Genomic DNA, 7,756 nt, shown 5'->3' on the forward strand with positions numbered 1-7,756 from the left:
AATGACTTTCAGTTTAATTAAGGTTTACAATGATAGCTCAGATGTCATCCAATGTCAAAATAATAGTAGCATGCATAACACAAGGAGAACGGGAAAGTAAACAGCAGATAAACTGAATTTTCTACCAGAAATGCTAGATTATATACTCAGGCAGCTAAAACTATAGGATTTGCACTGTAGAAAAAACAAATGCATTGAAATACCTTCCTAATTACGTACGGTAAAGTTCCACTCATTCACAGTGGCATAAACCTGTTGTCAATGGAACTTCAGAATACAACTGTGTGTGTTCAAGCACTGATTTTCTTCCCCATCAGTGGATTTTCAGAGAGGTTAATTAAAAACGAGAAATATCCCAATATGTTTTCTAAGTACAGTTTAGCGGTCATAGCTATAAAGCACATCTACATTTTTATTTTTCAGTCCCCTAAAAAGTTAGAAATAAAGCACCCAACCAAATCTGTGAATATGCAGTCCCTCAGATTTATCATTGGGACTCTGGGATTAAGTAGAGCAATGACTGTTTCAAGATTTTTGTCGCTTCCTGTCCTTATTAAAGTAGCATCAAACACCAGATGGGCCTAAGGATCTGGAAGGGAGTAGTCAACTGCTTCACTGGCATACACTTATCCAACTTGTTTGACATGAAACTGAGAGCATCTACACATTCATTAATGTGCCATAGCTACTACACATTAAGTTTAGTACTTGATTAACCAAGCACTACATCAATGCACTGTGCAGTAGTGCCAGTGCATGGGTTTTCAGCAGTGCCTACTGTGCAGTAATATTAAACTACTAGCGTATTAGCATGCTTTTTTCCCAGCACACTACTGCGCAGTGTTATTAAGCTACTGTACAGTTGTGTCTCATGTAGATGCACCCACTATGTATTTCTCAAAAACACTGTATCCTGCATAGTGTAAAGAGATTCATGCTAATATGGTAACAAAAAATAGATTTTTTTGGTGCATGATGCTTCTCTAAATAAAAACAAACAAAATAAACACAGGGCCTTCTTACACTTTCTGCTCTAAACTGAGCAAATGTTAATCAGCTTAGCGTTGTTCAACTTAGTGGAGCAGTCACACTTTAAGGTAAAAATCCTTCTCTGACTGTCCTTCACCTGCACAGCTGTAACTTGCCACTTGGTGAGCAGGGGCTTGATGAGCTGGTGCAAGACTTGGAGATGGAGCTAGGGGTAGGACTAGCTCACTGCTCCTGTCAGGCAGAATATCACAGTCCCAGAGTGCCCAGTAGCTCCACTGCCTCCTGCTACCACATGGACTGACTCTCTGCTTGAGCTCCAAGGGCCCTCAATTTGAGCAGAATGGCTGTAGGGAGTAGTCACACCTTAATGGAACAGAAGCAAAGTTAGGCACATTAGAGATAATCCTGCCCTGGAATGGCATAATTTTAAACCCAATAAATGAATGTTTTAAAGCATTTAAAGGTGTTAATGTGCAGCCAATCCAGGGGTTAAGAGCTCCAGAAGCCACCTAAGCCTCCAGTGTAACATGGCTCTCTCTCTCACTGCTTTAATTATTTCTGATGGTTACAGGGCAACAATTTGTAGGCATATTAAAACTTCCAAAGTGTGTGTGTGTGTGGGTGTGAGTGTGCATGCATGTGTGTAAAATACTTACTGTTGTCCACACCAGCAGAACTTAATCAGAACTGCTTATTTTTTCCAACCTTAGAAGTCAGTTCACATTTTCACAATTTTTTTAAAGAAAGCAGAAGTCTCCTTTACTTCTATATATTCTTCAAAGCTCTTATAAGCAATCAGCAACAATGGTCAATCCAATTGCAGTCTGTCTTGTACAAACACTGCCTGGCTTCTCTTACAATATTCTCTTAATCCCATGTACTAACCACAGAAAAACTCCCAGCATCATTGGCATTGTTCTAGGTGGTCTGCACCATAAAATGACAGATAGAATTTTCTTGCCTGGCACCTTTCTCCCAATTTTACTCTGAATGTTCATCATTGAATTCATTATAGGCCCATTTCTCAACTAGGTACTTCTTTAATTTCTAGCCTAATTGTTAAAAGTTATTTCTTTATTCCAGATTTTGCTACATTTTACTGTAATCCTATTTTAAGATAAATCCTGCTTGCTGCTAACTTGGAGAACAGAAGTTGGAGAAAGAGGCACTTTTAATTTAAAAACTTGAGCGATTTCTTCATAATGCTCAAGGAAGCACTACTAAACAGCCAGCTAACCCATCAGTCCCACTTCCACCAGGGGATAAAACCTGCATGCTAAGACGGTCTGGCGCTCAGCTAACTGGCTAATTTGCCAACAGCAGCAAACTTTAGTCATCCTCAGATTGGGGAACACTTTGTTCTTACTCAAAGGAGCAGTAGGAAATACTTAACTGTGTATATTGATGGTTTACCATAGAGAATCCTGCTTTAGCTCAGTTCAGAAATCTTATAGCAGAGGATCATGGAGGTAGGGTGGACAGGTCTGTGCCTTGAAAGGACCCTGATGAATCTTTCCAGCCTTTCCGTTAATTTTACCCTTGTATCACCAGGAGCAGTATCATCCAAACTGATCCTATATTTCAGTTCAGAACAGCAATGAGAAGTAAAGCAGTCACTTATATTTTTGCAAATTAAGAATAACATTGTGTTGAAAACAAGACAAGTATCCACTTTTTCTCCTCTACCTGTAATTCCCATTCTAATCTCATTTTATACATTTTCGTAGTCCGATGGCATTGGTCCTGTTCTAGTGCATAACTTGAGCAGATATATTTTGCAGGAAACACCACACTATCAGAAAGGAGGCTAAGTATAATTTTCTTATACTAATTCTTCTGTTTCTACATTTTATTTTGAATGTATAACAAATGTAATTGCTTGAGCCTTAACTGTAGAAGTATCCTGTACAGTGACAGAGACTGAGAGGGTGGGGGGGGGTGTATGTACACACGTGTGCGCCGGCACGCTGCTTCTCTGATAGTCCCAGATATTTGAGCTGCTGCCAAGTTCTTTAGTTGGGGCCCTGCCTTGTCCCCACCTCCTTTGTAAACTTTTGATTCTTTTTTTCTTTGCACTGATCATTGAAGCTTTTACTCCAGCAGGGAGGATGGGTAGGCACCATCCAGAACAAGAGAGTGATTGCCAATGTTATTCTGTGCATTGTCTACCAGAAGCTGCTGAAAAACAGAGGTGGCAACCTTCCGACCCTCTTTTCAGTAATCCAAATAATCGCTGCTGTGACACGTTTGTGCCCTACTCATCTAGCAAATGGGGAGCACAAAATTGGTTCTGAATCTAGCCATTGTGAGGAGCAATTCTACCAGGCAATCAAGACTACATTAACTTTCAGAAGGTTCTACTATGATTCATGTGCTGGAATGAAGACAATAGCAATCAATAGGTAACCATTTAACTTCCTGATTACTGGCACAAGACTAGGTCTTCGAAAAAAAGTTTATTAATTTTGAAAAATATTATTACTAGCCCAGCAAAGTATTTCTAGCTGTGGCAAACGGGACTGTGAAGAATGTGGTCAATCTAGTTAACAATACTTTTCTTCCCCAACCCTGTTTACGTGTTTTGCTGTTAATTATTTAACTATTCAATAATTTTACAAAATGTTAAATATTTTGTATAACTTCCTATCCTAGAAAAGCCCAAGTTGTCATATGTGTTTCATGCTAGCACTAAATGTCACGAGTACTTCCTTTTCCTGGGTTTAAAAATGAGTCACAATGAGGGACTCAGAGGAAATTCAGAAGTATTAAACTTACAGTTTTCTACACTTAATTAGACCAATGTGGCCAACAGAAAACAGAAACTGTTTGACAGTATCGTAGGGCTAAATTAGACTCTCAGACTTCACTAGCAGAGAGGGAAATATACAAGTATAGGCATAGGTCCTAAAAAGACAAGCAGACACTTGAACAAACAAATAAAAAAATCAGAAGCTGGATTATTTGTGGTTTTTCAAAGGTAGATGGCATTTATCCATGCCTCTAACAAAACTGCATAAATAATATCTGCTGAAACCATACCACAACTAAAGACAGGGTTTGGGGAAGGCAAAATAATAATCAAATCAACATTATTTAATAGTGCAAATGTCATGTAATCTGAGCAGTGTCCATGACTTCTCTAAAACTACTTGTGATTTAATTTAAGCATACGCTTATTCATTACAGGATAGGGTAATTAATTTCTCTTTACTGGTGAAGTGCAAGATGGAAAAAATTATGATCTTGAAACCTAGACTAAATTAAAAAGAAACCATTTTTTTCATGGAAAATGAGCAAATTAGATCAACAATTCTATGAAATCCAATGACCATGAAGACACTAAAGAAAAATTGTCAACTTCATCATAATTTATCCTTGTAATTTCAGAAATACAGCCAACTTAATCTTAAAGGGCATAAAAAGGAAAAAAAGTAAAGGAGGGTACATCTACATGTGCATGATAAACTCTGGAGCAGTTATCGCTAGAGAAAACTGCTCCTGGGTGCAGCATCTGCATGTGCATCCAGGACAGCAGCAATTTGAGCCAGGGTGGAGCAGCTCCAGGCTGGCAGGGGGCATGGGGGAATCAGCTGGCACTGGGTGGCAGAGGAGCTGGCTGGGGCATGAGGATATAGAACATGTGAAGCTAGCATGTGGCTAGGTGGCAGGCAACCCCCACACTTTAGGTCTGTGCGAAGCAGCTAGTATTCACTTTGGATTCAGATTCGGCTGATTCAGGGGAAAGTGATTTGTTTTGGTGATTTGAATCACTGTCCTGAATTGATTCAGTTGAATCTGATTTGGAGATTCGGCCGCCTCCAAATCCCCTGCCTGCTCTCCCAGTCCTGTCAATGGCAGCTCCACTCAGCCCCAGTGTCCCACACTTTAAAAATAAATAAGCCCTGCACTCAGTGGCTCCTGCCAGGAGGGGTGGAGGGGGGGGGGGCAATCCCAGCTGCCCCCTGCTGCCCCCCACTGCTCCACGCTGTGTGTGGGGGCTCTGCCACAAGCCCCTAGAGGCCCTGATGGCTGCTGCCATAGCCGGTGAGTATGTGGGGTGGGAGGGTTGTTTTCTTTCTAAATGCTAGGACAGGGGATAGGGCCTTGTGTGGGTCCCCCCATGGCCCCCTCCAGCCACCTGCCCTGCCCCCTACTTACCAGCACAGAGCCCAGGTCCAGCTCCCTGCAACGGTGAGCACAGATTGCCTGAATCGCTGAATCTTTTCCAAATCAATTTGGAGGCTCTGAATCAATTCAGACTTTTTAATTGGTCTCCTGATTCAGTTTAGATTTGGAGATTCGGCTGGTAAATTGGGTCGAATCTCCTCCGAATTGAATCAGCAACTGAAGCTTTGCACAGCCCTATTTAGCACCCTCATGCCCCAGCCGATCCCTGTCACTGTCTATATGTGCATTTCAGCACAGTTACCTACTCTGCTGTAAGATAGAGATAGTAGTCCCTGAGAGTACTATCTTACAGTGGAGTTAATTAATTTACTGTGCTCTAATACCAGCACATGTGTAGACAGTGATGCTTTACTGCAGAGCTAACTAGCCTTACTTCATAGTAAAGTGCATGTGTAGATGCACCTGGGATTAATAAGTTACAGTTCTATAGAAGGTCCACAATATTCATTCAAGCTCATAGATTTTTTAAAAATTTATAATTGTTTCTTAATGGAAATTTTCATATAAAATATCTGTTATCTTCACCTGCTTCCATAAAAAGTTTTTCTTCCCTTTTCCTATCTAAACAAGAGAAAAGAAAAAAAAAAAGTACATTGATTTTTTTTTCCCCCCCCTCCAGACCTACTTGGATACCAACCTTTGGAGAGATCTGAGCATTCCTCTCTTCTCCCAGCAAAAATGAATGCACAGTTGAGAGTATGAAGAAAAAATTACTTGTATGGAAATTGTAGGTAAGGAAATGATATCTGTTTTGTTCTCACATACAAAGGTAGGCAAAATTGGGTGTTTAATCCTCCCATTTGAAATCCCACCCTTCTAGTCACTTGAACAGCTGAATCTTAGTTCTACATCATGTGAATGCTCGCAGTACATTTTTGCCATGCTCCCGTCTAGAGTCCTGTACAGATTTTCACTCTGACTTTTCCTCCTACCGGCAGAATGCTGCCTGTAAACATGTGTGGTTTAGTTAAAGGGAGCCTGCTATTGGTTGATCCACTCCAGGCCTACACTACACTACACATCCGATCTGTCAGTTACTTTTACAGTGTGCACTAGATTTTTGGCGCCACAGCTGGGAGCAAAGCTTTTGTTCCATAACAAAAACATGAGCTTGAATAGCAAGGCTGTTGCATGGTCTGCAGTAAGAGAAAGAAGGGAATACTCAATGCTTTAGTGCTGGCATCAGGGCAGCTTTTTTGTCTCAGAGACTACGTTCAGAACAGTTTGATGAATTAGTTGTGCATCAGTCACAGAACTGTTCAAGCCATAAAGGCAAACAGTAAGCACTAGGATATTAAAAAAAGGTTTGTGGCCTTATCCAGAAGTTCACTTTGTTTTGATCTGTCAAAATACTGCCCAGTAATGATAGTATTATTTACATTTTTCTTATGATGTTTGCCTTATGGTCAGAACACAAAACTAGAGGTGTCACAGGATCTAGGCGCAGTTTCTGGGCAATGTTACATACCTCCGCTACAAGCCTGGTCAATTCAGTTTTCTCAACTGTAAAATGCAAGACTACACACCCTTGGTGTCATACCTGGATGCATGTGGCACAGACCTTCTTTGGATGATGCATGCTTCTCAGCTGCATCCTTTTTTCCTCCCCCCATTTCAAGGGCCAAATCACTTCCAAACTGCATTGGGTAAATCCCAGTAGTCAATCTCAAAATATTAACTAAGCAGAGCTCATTCAACTGTGTGGCTCTACAACGAGGCAAGTATCCTTCCTCCCAGACCCACTGGTCTGGGGTTTCGGATACTCCCCAAATCCATGGCAGGCTTCCTACATGCAAGCCCCACACCTGGAGGCTTTGGGGTTTGGATGCTTTGGGGTTAGTCTTGCTTGCTCCTAGACAAAAGGGTAAGAAGCAAGCCACAGGGAAAGCAAGAACACAGTCACCCACTACCACAAAATTGTGCAGTTCAGTTTCCCTCATTTGGGGAGGCTCACAGGGGTCAGCCAGCACAGAGTGCAAGGGGCAGGCCTCACCCTATAACTACACTTGCTGAGCTGAGAGGATCACGGGGTCTCCCGTGCATTCAGCTTGTTCCCATCCCAGAAATAAGACAAGGAATTTGCCTTAGAGCAGCCCTGAGCTTTGCTCATCTGAGGCAGAGGGCCCTGATAAATGTTCAAAATAAAGCTGGAGAGAAATCAGTTATAGAGTTGTTACATATTTTCAAGCATTAATGTTATAGCTAGCTGGCTCTTTTTATAGCTAGATAGTCATCTTCATTGTGTGATAATTACTTTGCATGGGTAGCTGTTCCTACTTTGCATGTCTGACCTATCTACATTTATCATGCAATTAACCAACCAATTGCATAACGTATGTAATGTGTAGCAGGGGCCAGAGAGTCTGAGAGTGGTATTGTTGTGTGTGCTCAGTGCTGTTCCAAGCTGACTACACTGCCTCATTTCCAGGATTTGGTCTGCCCTGCTTAGGAGTGCATGGAAATCATATGGCTTGTGATGATGATCACAGATGGAGTCCAGAGGTGATGTTGAATCTCACCTTTCATTAATAATAATACAGGTTTCTGACTCTAATAGTTTATGGAGAAATGTTTGGGA

The 7,756-nt window shown here is 41.3% G+C and overlaps 1 long non-coding RNA gene across 1 annotated transcript; it reads right to left on the reverse strand.

Moving 5' to 3' along the window:
- LOC149869383 (uncharacterized) lies at window positions 1–6,549 on the reverse strand. The gene is made up of 3 exons (XR_016441097.1): window positions 5,816–6,549; window positions 2,384–2,564; window positions 1–1,353 (listed from the first exon to the last, which is right to left on the reverse strand). It is a non-coding gene; the product is annotated as an uncharacterized LOC149869383 (long non-coding RNA).
- Window positions 6,550–7,756: the final 1,207 nt, after the last annotated feature.

The sequence above is a fragment of the Crocodylus siamensis genome, chromosome 3 (genome assembly GCF_052110815.1).
Source record: "Crocodylus siamensis isolate JL-2025a chromosome 3, ASM5211081v1, whole genome shotgun sequence".
NCBI classification, from domain to species: domain Eukaryota; kingdom Metazoa; phylum Chordata; order Crocodylia; family Crocodylidae; genus Crocodylus; species Crocodylus siamensis.